The sequence below is a fragment of the Protopterus annectens genome, chromosome 15.part0 (assembly GCF_019279795.1).
Source record: "Protopterus annectens isolate FY-2018-M chromosome 15.part0, PAN1.0, whole genome shotgun sequence".
NCBI classification, from domain to species: Eukaryota; Metazoa; Chordata; order Ceratodontiformes; family Protopteridae; genus Protopterus; species Protopterus annectens.
In genome coordinates, this window is record NC_056749.1 from 457,582,740 (window position 1) to 457,608,775 (window position 26,036).

The 26,036-nt window shown below is 37.6% G+C and overlaps 1 protein-coding gene across 2 annotated transcripts in view; it reads right to left on the reverse strand.

Annotated features, from left to right (window-relative positions):
- The window catches only part of HEPH (hephaestin), a 995,050-nt gene that overhangs the window by 239,335 nt on the left and 729,679 nt on the right, over window positions 1–26,036 (reverse strand). The window lies entirely within an intron of this gene.

Consider the following 26,036-nt stretch of genomic DNA (forward strand, 5'->3'; position numbering starts at 1 on the left):
GGTGCCTTCCATCCCTATAAACTCCATAAATAGAAGCGTGAAAATTGGCTTTTTTTAATTTCTAAGATTATATGTAGTAAAGTTAGCTAGGCTTTAGTGTCACACCCAGACATTCAAGATATCTTTTAAACCTGGCCAAAACTGAATATCTCTGTGTTTGCTTGGTTGTGTGACAATCACCACAACTTTTGCAGCAATGGACTAATGCAGGAAGTGGCTGGAAGAGCCCTCCTCTTAGAAGTAAAATAAGAATCAGCCTTTAAGCATTTGACTCTACAAATAAACTCTACTGCCTTAATTAGTTGATGGATTAATGCACATTAAATAGAATCACTAAAACATTCATTCCCTGTGTACAGCTGAAGTCTGAGAATCTATGAAGATTTGCGTTCAGCTAAAGAGCCTAATTAGTCTTGGGTTAGTTAATATCAAAAAGACTTGTGAACTTTCAAAACAGCTTCATATTACTGTACTCAAACAGCTTTGAATTGGAGCAGAAGCTTCAGGAATAGACAAGTTGTTGCCATCCTAGGTACCATTTGGTCTGGTATGATCATCTGTTCTTGACTGGTGCATCACATTTTATGTGCCCTCACTGATGCATTCAGTAATCATTGCAATTTTATATGCTGCTGGTTCTTCAAAGCAATAAAATAGAGACCAGTCTTCAGGAGTACACACTGCTAAAATACACATTTTAAGTACTGTTCATATTAGCTTTGTGTACAATCTGTTATGCGTTTGGTATGGGTCGCGAGTTGTGACTGAAAAGAGACCAGCTTGTCTAGTTGATTAACAATAAACAAATAAATAAGAGAAGACCACTTTCACCCCTCAAAGTACAGGCCATCCTGAAAATCCTTGTCTAAGTTAATTGGACTTTTGTATTTAACTATGCTAAAGTCATTGCATCTCCTGCCTAGTTTAACAGTATTCTTCTGGGAATTGAAAAAAAATGTTCCTGGTTACTTCAAAGAAGCATTGAGTGGAACAGTGTAAATGAGAAATAGAAAAGGTCTGCTGATCCTGGAAAAACACAAATCCCCTAGAACGTTGCAGTCTGTCTATTTCAAAGGACATGCCCCAAAATCATGGTATAAGCTACTAAAGTCAACTACCATAGCACTGAACAAAACCCTCCTTCCTTTTCTCTCACCCAAAAACATCTGGAGTGAAGCAGAGATATAACTTGGAGTAATAAAAGCATTCCCGTTTTTCACATTATAGTTCCCTCACTCATCAGGCTGTTACTGCTAAACTGCTAGCCACCTTGTTAGTACAAACACATTTGTCATAACCAACTGAAATTAAAGGTTGTATACATGTAGGATGAGAACCTGGACTTCATTTTACAATTCACTTCAAAATAAATCATCAGAGCCAGTCAGGTATAGTATGTCCTATGGAAACCTCCCAAAAATACTGAAGACAGTTTGAAGCAGCTAGACGCTAAGTAGCTAATAACACAAACGCACTCGCTCTATTAGGTACCGTAGAATCTGTTCTGCCCAGACCGCGTTCATCCACTCTGCAGTTATGGTGTTCGTTCGCAAATCCATTAAAATACCAGCAAATCCTGCATTCACTCTGCAATCCATTAAATACTCGCAAGCCCTCCAGATGCAACTCCTTCGGCAGTCCTCCTCCAGGTATTCAAATAGACGCGCGCATCACATGTGCACATCCGAGCTTAATTCCGACAGGCTGAGGAGCTGACGTCATCGTGCACGCAATGATGTCAGCTCCAAAAGCGCGGAATTTAAAAATTAGATTTAAAAAAATCGGAAATGAAGGGGTGCCACTCAGGAATCGTGGCACCCCATTACTGGGACCCCAAAACACAGTAAAAATCGAGTAATTCGGGACGGTTGGCAGGTCTGGGTGAGAGGGGGGGTGAAGATGGCACTGAATCGATCTGCCAGGATAGTGGCAATATCCTTGTGATCGGTATATTTAATGCCATTCTGTTGTAGCTCAGAACAGATCTGAGCATTGCCATTTAGATTCTTAACATAGCTATAGAATGCCTTGTGGTTGTCTTTGTAATCTTTGGCAATTTTATTTTCATAAGTAGCTTTAGAGGATTTTGTGAGGGATATCAGCTTCTTACTGAGGCTGGTAAGGGAGTTTTTTGCATCCTGGGATTTTCCTCTTTTCTGCAACAGTTTCTTCCTTTTGTTGTAAAGTTTATGGCAGGGGACCACCAGATTGGCATCCTTTTTTTTTGAGGAGAGCGTCTTGGTTCTATTTGGGATGGCACAATTCGTGCACAAGTGGATGTGCTCGTACAGTGCCTTTATGTAGGATTCAGCAGTCGAACTTTCAGTTCCAATTTAAAAGGGCTCCAACCCAGCTGGACTAACCCAGTCAACAAATATAAAATAAATAAATAAATAATGATAGTTACAGAATAATAAGTTATATAAAAAGATTTATAAAGTCTAGGAAATAAAAAATTATGAAGTTATTATTTGTTAGTTACATTAGACCCAAACTTGAGTATGGAATAACAATATGGAAACCCTATAAGAAAACAAGCATGAGTAAACAGGAAAGAGTATAGCAGAAATATACCAAGGGCATTCATGGATGTGAAAATTTAAGTTATTATAAAAGACTAAAATATTTGAACTTGTACAGTGTCTCTTACAGATATCTAAGAGGAGATCTTATTCAAGAATATAGGACATTTAGAGACAACTACCTCTGGGAATGTTTGGGGTTATCTAAAAGTACTAGAGAATCATCAGATAACCTGTATAGAAGATTCTATAGGAATGAGAAGTGCACTAATTGGTTCTGTGAGAGAGTAGCTGATGCATGGAACAGACTACCAAATTACATTAAAGCAAATACTACTTCAGATATTTTTAAGACCATCCGGGACACTTTTTATAGGAACAAGTGTTTTGGTATAATGGCAAGCTAGAAGAGCATTAATGACTGTGCTTGAAATATTTGTGTGTGTGTGTATATGTATGTATGTATGTAAGACTAATAGAACAGCAGTGTACAAGAGTAACATATTGTTGCAGTGGTAGTTAGATATTAATTAATTAACTATGAAAGCCCCAAGTCCAGCATACTAAACCAACATTCAACAGTAACTTTCTTTGTCTTTCTATTTGAATAGATGAGCTTGGTGCATATTAGAGGGGTAGGTTCATTATTTAAGGAGTGTTGTATTTTAGATTAGTTTCCCTGTTTGATTGTATAATGAGGTTTATAGGAGTGGTCAGTTTAAAATACATGTATGCATAGTGGGAGTGGGTGCGTAATGGGGGTAGAGTAGGGGAGTGGAGTGAGCCTGAGTGAAGTGAGGACAAACGGAGCAGGTAGAGCCCTGCTGTGATGTGCTTAAGAGAAAAACAATCTACTACAATGGATTCACGGAGGTGGGTATTCAATTTTTTTTCTGGAGGTTACTTTAGAGAGAGGTTTGCTAATCTACTTCATAAACATTGGGTATGGGAGGTGGCCTTAGTTAAATGGTATAGATGGACCTTCTATTAACCCTTTGCTGCTGTCCTAAGCTGTGACCTCCTTCAATTTTACACTGTTATGCTCAGTTTTAAAATTTTCTATAGTGGTAGATCTACACTGCTGGGTGAAAGTAGACCTTCACACTCATGTTTCTTTGTAGTTTTCTAGTCAATTACTTGTTAGAAGCAGTAGGAAACCTTTTTATTTATCTGGATGATCTTTTGTTCAGATTTGAGGAGGGGAGACAGGAAAAAGAGCAGGAGAGAAGACAACATTATAGGCGTTGCTAACTAAAGCTTGGACAGTATCACTCTCATCTAAAACATAATAGCTATCCATTAGGTAACACATTTTCAGTAATAGGTTTATAGATAGGTACTAGGTTATCAGCTCAAGGGCCTACATAAGCCTAGCCAACAAGGTTCCCTGGATTACGACACCCAAGAAAGTTATTTTCCTGTGCCACTGTCGAGCAGAGACAGAGAAGGGATCCCTGGGGTGTATTTCCTATTTCCCATCCACTCATTAAGATTTTTCTTGAGGAGTGCTAATGAAGAACTTTGCTTGACATAGATGGGTAGCCTGTACCAGAGTATGGGAAGTCTCTGGGACAGGAATATATCCCTCCAGCATGACCTGTTTATTGTGGTGACAAGTTTTAGGTCCCTAGAGCATATAGCTTGGAGGGATTGGGATTTCTTTAGGTGTAGCATGTCCAACAGCTCTGGGTTTGACATAGCTTTATATGTTAGGCAGCGATCACCTCAGAGTAGGTGATATGCTATGGAGTAAAGCTGGAGTTTTTTTGAGATGGTCAGTGTAGGGCATTTGTTTGAGGCTAGTAATAGGTTCATAGGTTCATACTAGGCTATCTGCCCAAGGGCATTTATAAGCCTAGCCCATAGTTATGTGGCTTTCGCCACCCCTTTAGTTTGAATAAAAACTATGCCTATCATTTTTCTGTGCCTCTGTCAAGCAGTGACACTGAAGTAATCCCTGGGGTATATCTGCGATCTCCCATCCATTGGTCAAGATTCCTCTTGAACAAGGCCAGTGAGGTGCTCTGCCTCACATGTACCGGGATTTTGTTCCACAGCATAGGGAGTCTCTGGGTGATGAATCTGTCCCTCCAGCACGTTCTATTTATAACCGTGTCAAGGTTTAAGTCTCCCGCCCTTGTGGTTCTGAGGGATCTAGATTTTTTGAGGTGAAGCATATTCATCAAATCTGGGTTTGACATGGCCTTATATGTCAGGCACAGGTCACCTCTGAGCAAGCGGTATGAGACTGAATAGAGCTGGAGTTCTTTCACTCGGGCAGCATAAGACATATTTTTGAGACCCTTTATCCTTTTGGTGAGGAACTTTTGGGGCCTTTCAAGCTGCTGCAGATGTCTTGTGAGGTACATTCCAAAAGGGTCATTGTACTCTGTAATGGGTCTAATGAGTGTCGAGTAGAGGGGAACAATGATCTTTTTTTTTCTTGGATGAGAACCCTTTTATGATGAGGTGTGCCATGTAGAAGGACTTCTTGACTACTGTGGTGATGTGACTATCAAAAGAGAGACTACTGTCCACCTGGGTCCCAAGGTCTCTTATCACACATTCAGTGTTAAGTAGATTGCTGCCTATGTAGTAGTTCATGGGTACAGAGATTTTACCAAAGGGGATGACACTGCACTTTTTGGCATTGAGCTTGAGGCCATGGCTCTAACACCAGGCATCTGTCTCAGCGAGGCCCTTCTATAGGATGTCCACATCATTTGGGGACATGACTATCACTCCTAGTTTGCAGTCATCTGTGAACTTCATTAGCCAGAGACCTTCTGTGTTAGCCTGTACTTCAGAGAAGTAGATACCAAACAGGAGATGTCCCAGGACTGAACCCTGTAGTACTACAGTTGTTACTGGTTTGAGGTCAGATTTGGAGTCTGCAACTTTTACAGTGTGGGTTCTGTCAGTGAGCCAGTTGGCAATCCATCTTGTGACATAGGGATTTATACCTAGTTTAGTGAGTTTTGCTATAATTCCAGAATGGGGGATGGTGTTGAAAGCCTTGGCAAGGTCAAGGTAGGATGTGTGAACCACCTTACCCTCATCTACAGCTTTGGTGACTGCCTCAAAGAAGTCAATCAGGTTCAGGAGGCATGCTCTGCCTTTCACAAACCCAAACTAGGTGAGATCCAGAGTTTGGAGGTTACCAATGTCTTTGTTTATGAGTTCCATGGCCTTGCAGACTAGGCTCGTCAGGCTAATAGGTCGATAGTTCCCAGCATCAGTGGTGGCTCCCCATTTGTAGAGTGGGATAACTGGTGCTGTGCACCATTCAGTGGGCACAAAGCCTGATGCGAGGCGATTATTAAACACGGTGCTTAGGGAGCCAGTTCGTTCTGAAGTTCATGTAAAACGCAGCCTGGGATGTTGACCAGTCCCATGCAACCTGTGTTTTTGGCTTTAGAGAGTGCAGTTTTTACCTGGGTAGTTGTGATTATAGGGACTTTGCATTCTTACTGTATAGAAATGGGCCCTTTAGGGGTGAGGGAGGGTAAAGTTAGCACTGAGCCTATCTGCCAGGATGTTGGCAATATCAGTTGGTTCAGTAATTTTCATGACATTGTGCTGTAACTCAGAGCAGATCTGGGTGTTGCCATCATGATTCTTGACAAAGCTATAGAATGCTTTGTGGTTGTCCTTAGAATTAGTGACAATTTTGTTTTTGTAGCTAGCTTTGGAAGATCTTATAAGGGATCTCATCTTCATACTGATGCTGACCAGGGAGCTCCACCACTCATGGGATTTTACTCTCTTTTTATTCCTTCTGTTGTACAGTTTGTTTATGGCAGGGAACCACCAGATTGGCTTCCTTTTTTTGGAGGATAAGCATCTTGGTTATGTTTGGGGTACCACGATCCATGCACTTGTGTAAGTGCTTATACAGTGCATTTGTGTAGGATTCAGCAGTTGTAACTGTATTGTCATCTGCATGGGTGTCATGAAGTTCACCACTTCTGTCCTAAGAAGCATGAAGTTGGCTTTGGAGAAATTTTTTATCATGGTTTCCTTAATGGGGGGTGGGGGTGGGATGTGGATATCAAGGGTGATTAGCTTATGGTCGGGATCAGAGACTTCAAGTGTGGAACACCGGCCACTCATGTTGGTAATGACTAGGTCTAAGATATTGTTGCCCCTGGTGGGGGTGTGGATACGTTGATCCAGGACATTGGAGTTTATGAATTCCAGAAAGCGTTGAGCTAAGGAGTTGGTACACGAGTAATTTTCCCAGTTAATGGTGGTGTAGTTGAAGTTGCCCATTATTAGGGTGTTTGGTTGAACCCTAATATTTTCCAGTACATCAAGAAAAGAGGAGTGGGAATCATGGGACATGGTGGGGAATCTGTAGCAAACAACAATTTGGATTGCAGTTTTGCCCAGAGTTAGTTGCACTTGGATAACCTCGGATGCATTATGCTGAGCAACTAGCCTGGAGGTGTGAACATCCTTAATGAATATGGACACACCTCTGCCTTTGGTGTTTCGGTCCAGGTTACATGGCCAAAAAGTGTGGTACAAGTTATAGCCTGGTAGTGCAGGGGTGCTCTCTGGAGCCTAGAACCAGGTCTCAGTCACTGCACAGATATCGATGTTCTCCACTTTAAGGAGTGCCTCGAGTGAGTGCATTTTGAGATTTAGACTTCTAGCATAGAGTAGCATTACCCTCAGTTTTTGCTTGCCTCTTCCTGTTATGGTGGTGAATTTGACATTTGAACCTTGCCTAATAAAGGCACTATAGGTGTGGCAAGGGCATTAGCCAGTATCCGGAATCTCAGGGGCGACAGGTGCAGGCCATCTCTGGCAAAGCACCATGGTCTGTTGACAATGTCATCCCAAGCAGACGGATACTGGATCCCCTTAGAATGACACCAGAAGCTTAGCCAATTGTTGAAATCAATCATTTTGTCCTTGTACTGTGGTATCAATCTGGGCGATGGCAGAATGCTACTCAGGGCTAGGGTTATACCTGCCTGGGCTACAAGATTGGAGAGCTTTTCCATGTCTCTTTTCATGTAGTCCAAGGAGGTACATCTCAGGTCATTCACACCAACATGGACAATGACAGAGTCATATTTGTACTTGTTGTGTAGTGACCTGAGTACATGGGTTATGTGGCAGATCCTGGCACCCGACAGGTAGCTGACAGTAACCTTCTCCTTATTTAGCCTGGTGAATGGGACATCAGTGTGCCTGACTATAGAGTCACCTATGACTAGTGTGTTGGGTACATTGTTTTGCCTTATTGGCTGTGGTTGAGTGGCACACTGAGTCTGTGGGCTATGTGTCATTTGGGTTGTGTTGGGGGATGGAGGTTGCTTGCGTTTCTGCTTTGGAGGTCTCTGTTGCTTAGACAGATTATTACTGAGAACCTCTGTGAATGTTTTTATGTTGTTATGTGTGGATTTTAGTGGCATACATTTAGTAAGACTATGTAATGAGTGTGGTGTGGTGCAAATGTTTACCTTCTCCTCTTGATTGTCAAGTTCAGTCTTGGAGAGAGCTTTACCTCCAGTTTGGCTAGATAAGTGCATCTCTCACAGGTTGTAGTGTTGGGAGGTAGGAGGAGAGGGTTGTCTGTGTACATGAGGCAATTTCTACATTGCCTCAAGATGCCCAGATTCATCAGATAGACAGACAAAATCACTGGGAGCTGACCCTTGGACATGCCTGAATTAAAACTATTTTCCTCTAGATAAGTGAGGAAAGTGAGTACAAGAGCTGTTTTTTCCCTAAGCAAGTGAGAAAAGTAAATACAAAAATGGTTTCCTCTAGGTAATAAGGAGGGTTGAGTGCTATAGTAATTAGTAGCTTATTTAGTGCTTACAAGTTCTGAACAAGTGCTGAGCACGAATAAGCAAATTTAGGTGCTAAAACTATGAATCTGTATCTGCACTAGACGAGTTACAAGACAGAAACAAGTGCAAATTCAGGCTTTCAAATTTAGAAAGTTGAAAGAGATGAAAAAGATTGCCCAAATGGCCAATAACTACAATTTCTAGGCCAGAACCACTCCTTATGTGGTAGACAAGTTACCTAGTGCTTACCACTCCCACTGATAAGCTAGAAGGCTTCCCAGTCCTTAACTGCTTACTGTAGAACAGTCTATCTTTAAATAAAGATCAAATGGCTTTTCTTTGAAAGTAAATACAGCATAATACAGTCCCTCTATCAGCATAAATCTTTGTAACTTATTTATCTGTTATGTATAGTTGCAATGTTAGGTTTAGTACAGTCCTACAGTGTGCATTATCTATTCCGTTTTATATGCTAGCTCCATGTGGCTTTAAACGGTGCCTTCTATCAACTTAATTAAGCTTAGTCTTTTTATTTGACACGTATGCTTACTACGTAAGTAAATCAATGCAAACACAGAGCTCCTTAAGGTTAAATATGCTGTACCTGAAATACTTCCATGATAACCTTGCAATTACAGTTCCATTAGCTATCAGGTCACAGAAATGTAATGCAGTTAAAGATTCGTTTACTACTGAATTAAAGCATCATTTAACTATCCATTTCACTAGTTTTCAGGGATAGCATGTCATGGAAAAGTAAAATAAGAACAGGATTCCATGAAACTGTTTCAAAGGGCCATCTTAGCTATCTGTTTAACAATTATACAGTGCTAACAAGTCACAGTAGAGCAAATCAAGTACAGTTTCCATTCAACTGAGTTAAAGAGCCAAGAGGACATAAAGTTTAACAATAGTCATAGTGATAGGGAAAACAGCACTGGTTATACAGATGTTAGCTTAAGTAGTGCATTTTACATAACAAAAACACAGTCAGCTATGTTTATCTAGATACAACTTCCATGATAAATTATTTGAGACAATCACAGAAGATTAAAACATTTGTCAATATTGACACAGAGATTTAAAGCACATTTAGAAATATTATAATTTAAGTTACACTTACCCTTTGAGCCCACAGTACCGAGGGTCTGGACAGCAGGGAGATGGATTTAGAAATGGTTCCTGATGCTCATGAGATACAAGTAACTTCTCACTAGATATTTTGAGGAGGGGGGGAAGAGTTACACAAGCAGGAACAACAGGCTAACCAGTACAGCCCCACCGTGGTGTGCGCAGGAAAAAAACAATCTGATACAATGGATTCAAGGAGGTTGTTTTTCAATTTTTTTCTTCAAGTTACTTTTGAAAAATCATAGACTGGTTCTGGTGGTTTGCAGAGCTCGAATTATACTAAAGCTACTTCATTAACAGTGGGTATAGGAGGTGGCCTTAGTTAAATGGTATAGATGGACCTTCCATTAACCTTTTGCTACTGTCCCAGGCTATGAGCTCCTTGAAATTTACACGTTATGCTCAGTTTTAAAATTTTTCTACAGTGGTAGACCTACATTGCTGGGTGAAAGTAGACCTTCACACTTATGTTTCATTGTGTTTACCTGTTTGATTACTTGTTAGAAGCAGAAGGAAACCTTTTAATTTAGCTGGGTGACCTTTTAGTCAGTTTTGAGGAGGGGAGAACACTGAGCCCACAGCACAGAGGGACTGGACAGCAGGGAGATGGATTTAAAAAAATCTGACTGAGGCGGACAGTAATGCTTAGTCATATACAAAATCTGAATGAGGCAGTCAGTAATGCACAAACTAACATACCCCCCACATAACTTCTAGAAACTTACAAACTATCATACCACCTCTTAATAAATCCCCATAATACATAGGGACACAATTGGTTCAGATTACATGGCTAACAATATTAGCTTGTTTATAAGTGGATGTTTAGCTTTACAATAACAATGAAAAACAAGTTGCAAGGATAACAAAGAATGTTTAACAATATTTTTTAAAACCACTTAGAAGCTGATCACGTATCATGAGCATTTTAACAGACATTGCACTAATAATTATATTTTGTTAAGCACTTTCAGTTCAGTAGAAAACTCTGTCAAGGCAGCTTTTTCATTACTAGCACTCCATAAAAGCAAATTAGATTTTAAATGAGTCTACCGTTGTATCAGTTAATTAAGTTTCAGGCTTGTTTTTGAGTTTGTGCACTGCATAAAAGAAGTTTTGGTTGTACCACAAAGTCTGGAAAATACAGCTTTGGATTTTTTTCTTTGATCTTATACTTATGAGAAGTATGGTTCTACTGAAACAATGTCCAGTTACAGGGCAAAACTAATAAGAAAAGCTCTAGAAATGTACAGTAAGTTTTACAATTAAAATACAGTATTATCATGTAACATAAATAAGATATGTAAAAACAACCATAGGGAGCAACAGGCCACGGCTGTAGAAAAATAATAACAGTGGCTTAGTCCACAAAAGCGCTCACCTTTGCCTTGTGTGGAATAAATTGCTTTTATTTTTCTACAGCAGTGGCCTGTTGCTTCCTTTGGTTGTTTTTACATGATATTTGACTGTTTTTTTGGGAGCACAGCTTACCATTACAACTTAATTTTTGCTTTTCTATAAATAAGATATGTTTGTAAGACAAAATCAGCAATTCAGTTTATATTCATCTGTGTAGTTTGTGAAGTGTTTTAGTAATTCCACTAGGTTACATAAAAGCAGTTTTGACAACATGTATATAAAACAAAGATGCAGGACAACAGTCTGGTAGAAATAAAATGATTCCAAAATGAAGTGTAAGAGAATAAATAGTAGTTACAAAAGTAATTCTTGGATTGTGACACTTGTTTTCCTCTTTAATGTTTCATTAAAAACTGACCTAAGGTCCGTTCAGAAAAAAATTTCTAATTATGCTGTATTTTTTAATCTTTTTTTATTATGATGACTATTTCCTTTGCACAGCTAGGTACCTTCACCCAGTGATTACTTTGAAAGTGGTTTCCTCTGTACTGAAAAATTAATTAAAAGCGCAGTTAACCCATATTGTTTAGTATTCTGAACATGTAATTGGCATGTATATGTAACATGAACACAGGTTATGTCACTCAAATATGTCATTGTGTTTTAACAGATAAATAACCAAATGCACTTTTGAATGAATAATGAAAGATATTAAGTTTAAAACAATTTGATGCGAGTACATCAGTGTGATTGCAGTGAAATAACTATACTTTGTCCTTTTTTCTTTACTATATGAATGTTTTTTCCTTCTTCAACACACACACTGGAAACCAGGAAAAAGTATTTTCTCATAAAATTGCTGTCTTTAGCAACATCTAATTAAAATGAAGACAGATATGTTACAAGATGAAGCAACTACACTTGTTAAGGAATCTGGTTTGACTGATGTAATACACACTGCTAATCTTTTAGGAGAATATTGCAAAGCACAATACACAAAGGGTTATGCTTCAGTTTTTGATTATAACCAACTTATGCTTGAAACATAAATGTCAAGAAATTCACCTCTAGAGTCGAGTGAATCAAACATTGAAAAGTGAATCTAAACATCGTGTTAAGAGCACGCAAGTATTTATGATTACAGAGATCAGTGATAATGCAATGTAGTGTTTGGAGCTTTATCTGCTTCAGGTGCAGGAAAAAAATGTACAACAGCAAATCATGTTACAAATATAAAACCTGTAAAACACTTAGGAAACAGCCATACAGAGGGCAGAAGTGAATTATCCATGTAATGAAAGCTGTTACGGTACATCACTCTGCCACATTTTTGTGACAACTGTGTGTTACAGCTTCTAAAAGACACTGTTGGCTACTGTTATGCTCTATTACCATGCTGAAAAGTATTTAGCATGTCTCTGCAATGTACATATGAGCTTAAGATCTGCAATTACACACACACACAGATGAACAGACAGACACAAAGATATGATTGTCTCATCATTTACCAAACTGACACAAGAGTGAAAACAAAAACAGGAATCATTTTAGATTGAATCTAAAAAGAGTGAACCAGGAAAAATGAGTAAAATTATTTTTTTTTGCAGGGAGGCAAGCCCTTTTCTTTCACATTACTATCCATGCTGGTATTTGCTCCTCACATTAATTTAAGACACATTTCAAAGCAATGCAGAATTACTCTACAAAACAAGTTTTTGCATCACAGCAAATTGGGAAATTTGTCTAAACTATTATCTAAAAATCTTCCTGTGTTTCACATATTGGATGCAAACCAAAAGAGTAAAAAGGTCACACAGACAAACTAATTATTAAAAGCTACAAGAAAAACCTAGCCAAGCTACAGCAGACCTCTATTACAGGAGGTTTATGGTATTGCACAGCAAAAACTCTAGCTTGGCTAGGTTTTTCTTGTAGTTTCTACTAACTGGCTTGTATGTGTGACCGTTTTACTCTTTGGTTTGAATGCTTGTTGGGATATTTTGCAGATAGCTTAATTGTTATGGGCATCGGTTGGGTTTAAAGACCCTGTGTTTCTAAAGTACATCCAAATGTCCACTTATGCTGTGCTAATGAGATCATAAGAAGGCTGAAACATACATGTCCACAGCTAGTGGGGGGTTTGGCTTTAGTGCCTGAATGCATCCACAAAGACTTAAAAAGAAATAGTAAAAAAATCATGGACGTCTGAAGCCATATAGCTGAAACACTTGATGTCCTTAAGGGGTCATTTGCATATATCCTATGGGCCATTATTACAGGAGGTTTAAGGCATCACACAGTGAAAACTTTACCGTGGCTATGTTTTTCTTGTAATTTTTACATATCACATACAATGGACAATACCCAAACAGTTATCACATTTTATGTTTCTCTGATCTTGGTGTTTCTATTGAAAGATGTGTTTAAAGATTAATGCTTAATTTAATGTACAAACTGATAAAAATTTTGTGCTTAGCATGAAGGTGTTTATAATGCAACCAAATGTATTTGAATTTGACAAGTGCTTTTTAAAAGCACTCATAAATGCATCTTAAAATCAGTAGCTGTAAAGCATTCAGTGGTTTATAAAGTAGTCCTAGAAATATAGTTCACTGTAGTGCAGTCTAGATAAACTTTTAGAAGATTGTGCTTCAGAACCAAGCAATCACTGCTCAGTATGGTTTCCAGTTAGAAATATCGGCAACTTATTTTACAGAGCATTATTATGCAGTTTTTAATAAAATGCAAAGTAAATGTTTACCTTTTGGACAGTAGCAACAATAAGGCAATGTACTGCAGATAACAGTACAATTGCAAAGGAACTAATCAAAGAATAAATAAATCCTGCTCGATGTATGTATGCAATAAACAGTCAAAAGTCTAAATTTAAGTGAAATAGCATATAGTTTATCCTGACCTTAAGAAGCTTTCCTGGCAAACGTAATTCATGTGAAACATTTACTTAAGTCCCTTAAAATTCCATCTGCTATTTAGTTAAGGCCACGCTCTTCCAGTTTGTGTTATGTATCTTATGCCTGTTCTTTATTCATTCTTTTGTTTGTTTAGTTCTCTGATTAACCGCTCAGTCCAGTTTAGGGTCACAGTGAACCTGAACCTTAACATGGCTTTCATTATACACAAGGCAGAGAAGCTATACACACACACACACACACACACACACACACACACACACACACACACACACACACACACACTGACATTCTGATAAACTGCTTACTTTTAGTTAGTTTGGCAGCACAATCTTCAATATCTAAAAAGGTGTATAATTTAAAAGTTGACCAATTAAAATGGAATGGCATTTTTCTCTGAAGACTAGTGATATGCCAGATGCTTTAGGTTTATATTCCTTATAAGAAATCTTTATCTTTAAACGTTCTTTGAATAGGACATGTGATTAACAGTTATTAATGCTTGCAGAAGCACATTTTAGCCTATAATCAGATGGGCCATTCTTAGCTCTTGGCAGAGGTAATCAAAATGTATTCACAGTGCTTGTAAACGAAATGCTTCCCCACTGTTCTTTCAAAGCAGTAACACTGCCACCAAGCGAAACGTTGTGCCTTTACTGCCAGCACCTGTTGCAGCATACTTGATAAGGCAAAATTTTATTTAATAAAGATGTTACATGTGCTGTTGGGCAGAAATTAAAAAAATAATCTTCAAGGAAAAAATATTTAATAAGACAAAGTGTATATGTCTCTCTCCCCCAGAACTAACCAGTCACCAGCTGGGTAGGTTTCATAGCTTGTTTAAATATTGCCAGAAGCCTTACTCCACCACAACAGGCATCATACTAGACTGCAAGCACTAACAATGCAAGTAGCAATTTATATTGTGTAGCCCTGAAAATAATGTGTAGATCTTTACAGATGTGGGGATAAACAAACAGTGCCTAAATAAAGTTAAATAACTTGGTTCTAATGGGTATTCTGAACAGTAAGCAGTGTTAAGGCACTGGCCATACATATTCATGTACCAAGGAAAAAAGTGTGTGACGCAATAGCAGTAAAAACATGTCAGGTATATTGATGGCAAGTTGAGGAAATGGAGATGTGGTGTAGTCTTAAAATTTTCATTGGAATGGACAATTTATATATTTTAAGGGCTTAAGATGTTTTCTAAGTTTGTAGGCAGATGAAACATCTAAAAGTTTATGCTGACTGAAACAAAACAGAATGAGCAGAAAAGTATACAGTGGTACAAGCTGATGAAGAAAACAATATGTACAGTGCAATGTTGGTAGGAGCAACCAGGAAAAAAAAACAAATTGAGCTACCTGCATTGTGTATCTGGCCACCCAGATGATAAGTTCTAAGATTAACCAAGGGAACATATTTCAGTTTTTTTTAGACCTGTCTTTGGTCCATCTGTTCAGCAAGTTTCTGTCATTGAAACATTTCAGTTGAGTGACAGTCTTGCAGCCTCCCATACCTCTCACCTTCTTAGTGCAAGAAAATTGGACAAAGTTTAAAATAATTGGGAGGGGCAAAGGTCCCAAAAATAGGGACAGAATTCAAACATTGTTCCTGTAAATCTAGTAAGTTGCTAGAATAAGAGGATTTGTGTTAGCATGCATTTTCTGAAGATTATACAGTTTGAAACTGAAATGTATGTTATTATTTAATGACTTCAGTCCTCTGTGTTCTTCCAGAAAATAAATTTTATGAGTTCCACAGCAAAAATATGGATATTCTGTGAAAGTCTGGGCATTTGAGCGGTATGCTCCAGACCATTGCATGTTGACACCTGCTAAATGTCTGCTAATGACTGCTTATCAAATCTTTTATATATACAGCCATCATTTTTAATTCTGTCGATGCTATGTTGATTTCTCTGAGTTGGTTCCTCTTTCTCAGTTCTTTAGCTTTGTAAGTATTCTACTACAACTGTTGGTGTTATGACAATTTATTTTTACCCATTCGGTTGTATTGTGTTGTTTCTGTGCTATTATTTGTATGTACCCATTGAATAAAGAAAAACACTTTATTTATTCCCTGCAGAAATTTGACCAAACAAAATAAAAAATAAAATCTTTCCTTTACTAAGCATCATCTTGCACTTGAAGTGGATTTTGAGATCTCAGCTGTCATATTTGTGGGAAGTTGTTAAAAACACACATATTGCTGACTTTGGGTTATAAGTACTAGAAGCTGGCACAGGCTGTATTTACTAAAAATCAATGCAGCCAAGATAACCTTAGAGGGATTTAGTAATTTCATCCCTAAATGTCAACACTGCATTTTAATGGTACAGTTTCATGAATCCATTCATGATGTTTTTGACACAAGGCCAGAGGGAGATTTTGAAAAAGGAGACCAACATATCCTTTGGGGCAAGAAAATGCTTTTTCTGCCTAGATCAAAAGAATGAAAGCCATCACATGTACAAAAGTGTCAAAGGAATTAATATATGCTGTGTTCAAGTAGAATATTGAAAAGTGCCAAGGTTAGAAGGCAGCAAATGAAATGCAGTCATATATTTAATAGTTTTTAATAACTATCCAGCAAAACTTCAAACATCTTTGCTTTTTGTCTAACCATTTACACATACATTGCTTAAGACTGGCAGTTGAGTGACAGAGTATGTGAAATTACATGCACATTTTCCTCGGTTTCTGTTATTCCCACCTGCTTACCAAACTGGACAGCAACAGCACCAAGAGTGGTAGTAGACAGCTCAATTACCATCTGGTAGTGCCTCTTGTATTTTGCACAAGTGAGAAAAACAAAACAAAAAACATGACTTTAGTCCCTCAGACTTCATGTTTAGAAGTAGATGTGCTACCACTACCAGTGCCAAACAGATGTTTTATAGTAACAGTGTTTTTTGTGAATACCTGCAGCAAACTAATTTTCTGAGATTTTCTCCCATATAATTCGAAAACAGCAAAGAAGCTTCTCACATACTGAACTACATACAAGGATAATTCACAAATGAGGGACAAGATATCTGGATTGAATTCATAGGTTTTGTTCTCGGTTTGAATGATTTACACTGGTGAAGTACTGCTTTGTTAAATTACATTATACAGGAATGACATGACATTGACTGTAAGTCGTCATGAATTTCACCCATTACTCTCGTTGAGCCCCTGTCCATAATGCAGTGTGCCATTTTGGAGACCATATCGTTGTAGGGATGCAGACTCAATTTTATGTGTACATTGTACTTTTGCATGGATCTATTTTTCAAGCTTTGCCTTGTGTTGACTATTTAATAAAACTGAGACAAACCGCTGTGATACACTGACCTTTTTACTCAGTATGGAGGTACTAAGGTGAACTTTGCTGGTGGCATGTCTGAATGCACCAAAATTATGCAAGGTTCTCCCTCTTGGTGTATAAAATCTATGTATACCACTGACACTTTCTGAACAGATATCTACTGATGCTAGGAGAAAAAGGTCTCTTGTCCATAACACTTGTCTTTGCCTTATAGCTAGTGATTTGATAAACTTTGTAAACGTACATAAAGTGAGTTTAACTCAACAGTGCCAAATACAAAAAAATAGCAGTCTACACTGCTTTACCAGCCCTCACGGAGTTATGGGAAAATAGTGTTCAGGCAAACTAGAAAGTGTTCAGCCACAAATATTCTTAACAGTAATTTTCTTTGCAGCTGTTCATTCATTTGTGTTGTTGTATGCAATTCAGTAAATACATGGTGTCCATATTCCTATAAATTGCTTACTCATGTTCTATCAAGAGCCACTGTTCTGATACAGAAGTTTCATTCTTACAAGTCCAGCTGCATCATACCATAGTACCTCAAAACATATTCTTTGGGGGGGGGAGCCTAGATGGCCAACTGAGAGCAGTGAATTTTATGAGCTCCATAAACTACTATAATACAGGAAAACTTTATTTTCAAGTTACAAAACATCAGAAATCTATATATAAACTACTAAGCAACATAAACATCAATTTTGGTGGAGATATACAAAAATTTTCCTGTCAAGTAACTTGGAGATATATTGAATCACAAAATATCAACAACTCAAGGAATTCTTATCCAGCTGCTGGTTTGAAAAAAGAACTGCAATTGATGACATTTACCTTACAGGAACTATCTTTGAAGATGGATGGCTTTAAAAATTACTTAGAAAACCTCAAATTAAATTCTCAAAAACAGACTGATACTCTTAAGGAACTATTACAGCAACACCATACAAAAAAATAAATATAGAGACTTCTCTAAATGACATTGAAGGGAGACTCAAAGAGGAAGAATTCCTGATTAAACAGAATACATGGCTACGTAACAAAATAGATGACTTAGAAAAGAGGGAATGGAGAAACGACATAAGGATCTTTGGTCTGCCTGAAAACACTGAAGATGAAGACATTATTTCATTCTTAACCTGGATTCCTGAATTTTTAGACTTGAAAGAGGGACTTCGATTTGTAATTGAAAGGGCGCATAAAGCACTGAGGAAACCTGCTTCTAACTCAACAAATACTTCACCTAGATCCAAAGTTATAACATTTCTTTCATTTCTGGACAAAGAACTAATATTAAAATCTGCTTGGAGAAAATCACCCTTAAAATACAATCAAAGCCTGATACGGTTTGACAATGATTATTCTTCCAGAATACTAGAACAAAGGAAAAAAGTCTGGCCAATAATAAAACTGTTGAAACAAAACAACATTAAAGCACAGCTGGCCTTTCCAAGCAAGATAAAAATACTTTTTGCCACTGAGATGCGATCCTTTAATGACTTAGAAGAAGCAACTATATTCATCAAAAACAACAACATAGTGTCTATCCCAGAAGAAATGGAATGGATGGCCACTACTCTTAAAAGAATAAAATAAACAAATTCTTGGACTGATTCTAGAAAGAAGAAAGAAAAAAATGATTCCAAGATAGCTGCCCCCAAAAAAATAACACTTACAACTACATCTCTCAAAGTATCAACTGATATGGTACATCACATGTCATCTGTTTTATTTAAAAAAAAGGAGGTTTTCTTATACAAATGAGAAACAGTAATGATTTATTTGGAATGTTCAGAGAGTCCAATAATTCTTCACAAACAAAGGTAGGTCAAGATGGGTTACTATTTACATTAGATATAAGCCAAACAAAGCAACATATAATACAAACATAGAAGTTTCTTTTCTCTACTTGAACTCAATGGCTTGTTCACTTTTCATTGATTTTACTTATAATAATTTAAGTAATTAATTAATTTAACAAGGTACCATTCATCAGAGTTCAGACTCAAATGTAACAAATTAACATCATATTTATATAATAGCAGTAACGGTATAGTATTTTGAAAAAAAATGCTGTTATGGAGACTAATGCCTTCAAGTTAAAGTATGATTTAGAAATGTCAAGTATGTCCTGGTTAAATAATAGTAGCAAGCTCTTAGTACAAATGTCATCAAGATGGGAAGGCTGGAAGAATGTGTTATCTCTTGATGTGGCGGCTTGTTAGGAGGATTTTTTTTGTTTGTTTTTTTTTAATCTGTTTGCTCCTCGTTCTTTTCCTGGCTGCTGCCTCGCTGAAAGGGAGGGAATTTAGGCTTGAAATGAAGCTTTGCTTCAGGTGCATTGTGAGACACTGGTATGCAGTACACAGACACACTAACAGAAACAGATGCTCCAAGGTTGCTACGGTAATGGAGACAAAGTGACAATAATGCTTAAAGGCTCTGAGGAGCCTCCGAGATGATTCTTGTCAATGAAGTTTTTGGTTTAAAAAAGTATATATAATAAAAGGGCTGTTTTAAACCACATGCACACATACTGATGGTCTCCCAACACTTTGTTTAGCTTAAGTTGATTCTTGATAAAAAAAATAATAATAAGCACAATTTTATATTTAAAATGTATTTTGGTCCAAACACATTAAGGACTTACATAAGAGTAGAAGTCTGAGTTATTGTGAAAGACTTGGAGCACTTGGTCTTGTGCAGTATCCTTTGCAGTGGTCTGGGAGGTGAGCTTGCTTGGACGTGTTGGGCATATGGGGATAGCTGATTCTAGGGGTGTTTGGGGTTGCCGGGAAGTGTTAGAGAGTCATCAGATTTCCTTCATGGAAATATCTGTGGGAATGGAAAGTGTGTTAAGTGGTTCACTGGCACAGTGGCTACTGCATGGCACAGGACAAATATTGGTTTGAATATTTTAAGAACAGCCTGGAAACACACCACATGAACTAGTGAATGGTATTCTGGAAAAACTGGATGGGCGTTGTTGCCTATGCTTGAAGTATTGATGTGTGTGTATGTAAGGATGGAAATATACTTAAAACTAGAAGGGTCTCATAATTTAAAGTCTATAGTCTGTATAAACATGTTTGGAAGGAGCTAATAATAAGAATAATCATTACAGCTTGTGGTCTCTCAAATAACTAAGCAACAGCCAAAAAAAACCACGCATAATAGTTAAGTAATGCATGATTTTAGTAAATCTAGACATAAAATATATAATCGGTATATAAGATGAAGTAGTCTGCTGAACTTAGATAATAAAGACAGGTTTTAATAACATGGGCCTCTGTATAATAACACTACTATCTTAACTCATCATAAATGACATACACTACATTGAACATCAAGGGGAATCATGATGATTTTCTTATATAAGTAAATAGCATAACAAGTCATGTAATTGCTTTAGCTTGAATTGTAGTGTTTGTAACCCATCTTGACCATATATAATACTTAAGCGGTTACCAAGGTAGCTAATGCTTTATACATGACATCAAACTGACAAAATTGTTCAAGAGAAACAGTAGAAGCCTGAACTTGAAATGCCACACAATGTAACAATCATATTCTGAACAAATAGCATTAAATTGACAATAGACACTCAGTTTAATAACATGGATCTGTGATAATAACACTACTGTTTTACCTTGTCATAAATGACATACACTATATTGAACATCAAGGGGAAGCATGATTATTTTCTCATATAAGCAAATGTGCATAACAAGTCATATAATTGCTTTAATTTGAATTGTGGTTTTGTAACCCATGTTGACCATACTTAAGCTGTTACCATGCTAACTAATGTTTCATACATGACATCAAACTGACAAAGTTGTTCAAGGGAAACAATAGATGCCAGAACTAGGAATGTCACAAAATGTAACAATCACATTCTGAACAAATAGTATTAAAATGACAATAATCACTTAGTTTAACCTTTGCTGATTATACAAAATAGAATGTTGCCATTTAATTATAAAAACTTTCAGTATATGCCATAAAATGGCAATTTATGACTATTGTGATTAATGATTACAAATTCTCTTTCCATAAATGATTTTTTGCTTTTAACCTATAATTTCACTCATTGTATAATAAGAAATGACAGATATGAAAATCTTTGGATGTAGGAAATGGGGGGAAGAGGGATGCACTGACGATTAAAATGCATTAAGTTTCATCAGTGTTCACATAAAACAAACTTGATGTTTTAAGTAAGTTAGCAACAAACAAAGTAATTACTTAAGTGCTGGCAAACAATGAAATATAACTTCTGATATATCCAGTAAAATACATTGTATTATAAACATTACGTATAAATATTACCATCTATTAATATTACGTAATAAGTTTTGAAAGACTTCATTAATAAGGGTGAATATGTTAAATAACTGTGTGCTATTATCTTTTACTGAGGTTTTATATATGATACATTCTACTTTACTATGATGGAATTGCTTGTCATCTATCTTTCATGTAAATATCAATTGCTTATACAATAAGTAGACATTTATATTGTATTAGAATTCTGTTTAATCTACAATAGTACTATATCTGTTCAAAATAATATAAATATTATATATTCCTATTACAAATATTCTCCATATGATCATTCAATTTATGCAGCTCAGATGTTCTGGACAGTCAAGGTATGAGTGATAATCTGATGTACTTAGGTTTATCCATCAGATTAGGAATGGTTTTCATTCCATGGCTAGTGCGGATCTTAGATTTGTTAACATTTATTAATTTAAATTTATTTCACAAAAACATTTTTAGTATGCCTGACCAAAACATTACTTTATTGGTAAACACTCAAAGTATAAAACTGATAATTTCATTTAAAAGCTCAAACATATACTTTATAGTTATTAGAGGAAATGTTTAATAGTCACAATAAAACAAAAAATACATAGTCTAAATAACCTAAGATGGATTTAACTTTATTACCTTTAAATACCAATGGCATAAATAACCCTAGCAAGAGACTGAATCTACTGAAATATTTAAAACTGAACAAAGCATAAATTGTCTTCCTTCAAGAAACTCATTTCAAAACAAATGACAATTACAAATGGAATCCTAAGGAATATATGATATTGGCACAATCCACTTATAAGACAAAGATAAAGGGGTAACAATTTTATGGAAAACAAATGTGATTAACCCAGAAATAATTTATAAGTATGAAGATAAAGAAGGCCTTATGGCAATAATAGTTAAATATTATAACTGAATATGGACCCTAGCCAATCTGTACTGGTTCACAGTCATTGGAACTGTTAAAAAAACACTTGGATTTAATTTCCAATAATTATAAAGGCAACTTAATATTAGGAGGAGATTTTAACTGTATATTTGATAATTTTTTAAACTATAAATAAAAGACCTCTGCATACATCTGCTGTATCAAAAGCTTTAAACAAGTGCGTAGAATCATTTCATCTTGTAGATACTTTCAAATTTAAAGAAGATAAATCTTTGTTGTTTTCCCATCAAGATCACAGATTTGGTACCCAAACTAGAATAGATAAATTATTTGTTGCCCATGACTTACACTCTAAAGTCATTAATTTCTCAATCACTCCCTGCCCCTTTCAGACCACAATTCATTTCATTGTCATAGTGGCAGCCACCAGAAAGGAACTAGCCAATGAAATGTCTTCTGTTCATCCCCCAAACAAGAAGTAGAGGTCAATGGACAGGTTTGGGAAGCATGTATACCCTTTATGGACCTTTGCCTTGAGGTCTCTGAACTATTTGGCACATTTCACCAGACTACAGAAGGATTTGATTAAGGAATTCTCAGATACACTTGCAGGAACCATGTTTGAGGAGGTGAAGGATTCAATCACCTCACAGCTGGCGACCCAACAGTTGATATAGAACTCATCCATGAGGCTTTCTTCCAATGTGGCAGAAAGAACCACAAGTGCAGTGGGTTCAGGCGTAGCCATTAGGGGACATGTCTGGATGCACTTGTGTGATTTCTCTGAGCTTTTCAAGCCCACATTCATCAATCCTCCTTTTGATGGCACCTCTCTTTTTTGGCCCCAGACTGAAATATACATTGTCCAAGTGTGAGAAGGTTGGAAAGACCCTTTCTTGTGTGTGTGTGTGTGTGTGTGTGTGTGTGTGTGTGTGTGTGTGTGTGTGTGTGTGTGTGTCTGTGTGTTTCCACCCCACAGATCCGTTTCAAGGAAACATTGAGGTGGTGGAAAGATGTGGTTCAGGAAATCACAGGGATCTTTCCAGGGCACACATGGAAGGCTTTCCTCCAGAGGCAAAGGGGGAAATTCAAATGGTAGATGCCACTCTTGCAGCAGAAAAAGCCCACAACTTCAAGTGTCCATGGAACCATTCTTTGGCAAACCATTCCAGCACTCCTAAATGGAGGACCGATTGTCCCCCTCTGGAGACAATTGGGGGTCATTTGTTCCTGCACCAGAGAGCCTGGCTAGAGATAAAAGATACTTGGGTTCATAGGATCATATCCAGAGGATATATAATTCCATTTTCCCTTCCTCCTCCAGATTCCAGAAAAATTCCTGATGTTCCATCCAGTCAGAGGGATCAAGCAGCCATTTAAATACATAAGATGCTAAACAAAAGAGTCATCCAAGAGGTGACCCAGACCAGAAATAATCCGATTCTGTTTAGTGCCAAAGAAAACAGGGGAATGGAGATCTCAGCAGCCTGAACAGATTTCTTTGAAAGACAAAGTCCTGGTTCATTCCATTCTTCCATTTTTGGAAAAGGATGACTGGATGTGCTCAGTAGATCTCCGGAATTAATACTATCATACAAAAATAAACAGACGATACAGGAAAGTCTTATGCTTCTGGCTTGGAGATGGTCATTATCAGTTCAGATCACTGCCTTTAGTCTCACCACAGCACCAAGTCTTCACCAAATGTATGGCAATGGTAGCAGCTCACTTAAGACTGCAAGGATTCCAAGTGTTTCCATACTTAGATGACTGGCTCATTATGCTCCGACCAGGCATCAACTCATCATGGCAAAAGTAGTAGCCATCCACACTTTTACAAGGTTAGGAATTGAGTTTGTGTATCTCAGTACACTTTTACATGAACTGTAAATGTTTATTTTATACATAAAAAAAGTGTACTTGAATTATAGTAAAAAGAATGTACATTTGAAGGGAAATGACATCATTTCCTTTCTATATGTTTAAATTGAGTGCGTCTGGTGTTCTCATTGTCTGATGAAGCCTCTCTTGTTATTGAGGCGAAAACGTTTTATAATAAAGTGCGTTAACAAAGAAATAACGAGGAAGTATCCTTTTTTAACCAGCTGTGTCAAGCAAGATTTCGGAATTTATTTTGGATACATTCCTGTGTAGACCCGTGGAGTCCTGGTGCCGTACGCTACTTGTAAGGTTAGGAATAACCATAAATTCTGACAAGTCAAATCTAGAGTCAACTAAATTCTAGAATTCATAGGGGCACTACTCAACACAAGGTCAGCAGTAGCCTCCTTTCCACTTTCCAGAGTTCAAACGTTAAGGTAAGAATTCAACAAGATACTTTGTAATACCACAATCTCTGTTCGCCAAGTTTTGCAAGTTCTAGGATCGAAGGTGGCAGTGATAACCCTTGTTCTGCTAGTCAGGTTTCACATGATGATTTTTGAGTGGATGTTGGCATCTCAGTGGTCAGTACTCCAGCTACCCTTGCCCACTCCAATACAAATTATCAACTAGTACAAAAAAGTCTGATGTGATGGATCCAGTCAGAACTGCTACATGGCCGTTCATTTGTCCCCACACAGCCCAAGGTCATAGTAACCATGGACACTTCCAGCTAGGATAGGGAGCCATTACGTGGGAAAGATGGTCCAAGGCATGTGGTCACTAGTAGAGGCCAATTTGCATATTAACATACTGGAGTTAATAGCAGTTCTTCTAGCATTGCAAGCCTTTCAGGATGCTCTCCCATCAGGAACAATTGCAATACAGACACTCTCTCAGTGGTTTGATACATCAGCAAATAAGGAGGAACCAGATCGTAACCCCTATGTCAAGAAACACTAAGGGTTTGGCAATGGGCAATATCTTCCAACTACTTTCTCTTAGCAATTCATATTCCAGGGAAGTCCAGTGTACTAGCAGACAAGCTGAGCAGGTGCATTCTGCTACTCCACAAATGGTCCCTCAACCAGAAAGTTGCAGAACTAATCTTCCATAAGTGGGACCAGCCTTGCCGTGATCTATAGCCATCTCCCCTAAATGCTTGCAGCAGCTATTTTTCCCTAATCCCCCCATGGGGGGAGTCACCAAGGGATGGTCTTCTCCATGAATGGTACCCCTGATTACTTTACACATATCCCCAATTCCCCTAATTCCAAAGTTCCTTCGTAGAGCTGCCAGGTTGAAGACCAAGGTCAGTCTCATTGCCCCTTTTGGCCTTGACAGATTTGGTTTCCCTTTTCCCTTCCTGTGGCCTCATTTAATTCACCAACCCTGGATTCTGGACCCAGCTCCAGATCTCCTGTCTCATCTGACAGACATGTCACGTCCAGACATCCCGAACCTCAGTCTGACAGCTTGGTTTCTCCAATTCCAATAATAGCCAGACAATTGATGCTGTCTTCTGTTAGTCACATCTTCTTGTCTTTCCTTAAGCCATCAACTCGGAAACTTTATGCTAGTAAGTGGAAAAGATTTGTACACTGGGCTGTTCTAGAGCATATAGACACCTTCTTGGCCCCAGCCAGTCATGTGTTGGAGTTCTTGACACTACTATTCAACCAAGGGGCCAGTTCTTAAGCAAAGTCCAGTTGGCAGCAATTTCTAATATTTACATTGGTTTTGATGGGTGTTTACTAGCCTCTCATAAGCTATGTAAAGCCTTACTATGCAGCATAGTTCTTCTCAAACCTCCTTTTAAAGATCCCATACCACCATGGGATCTGAATCTGGTACTACAGTACTTGATTCTTCCACCTTT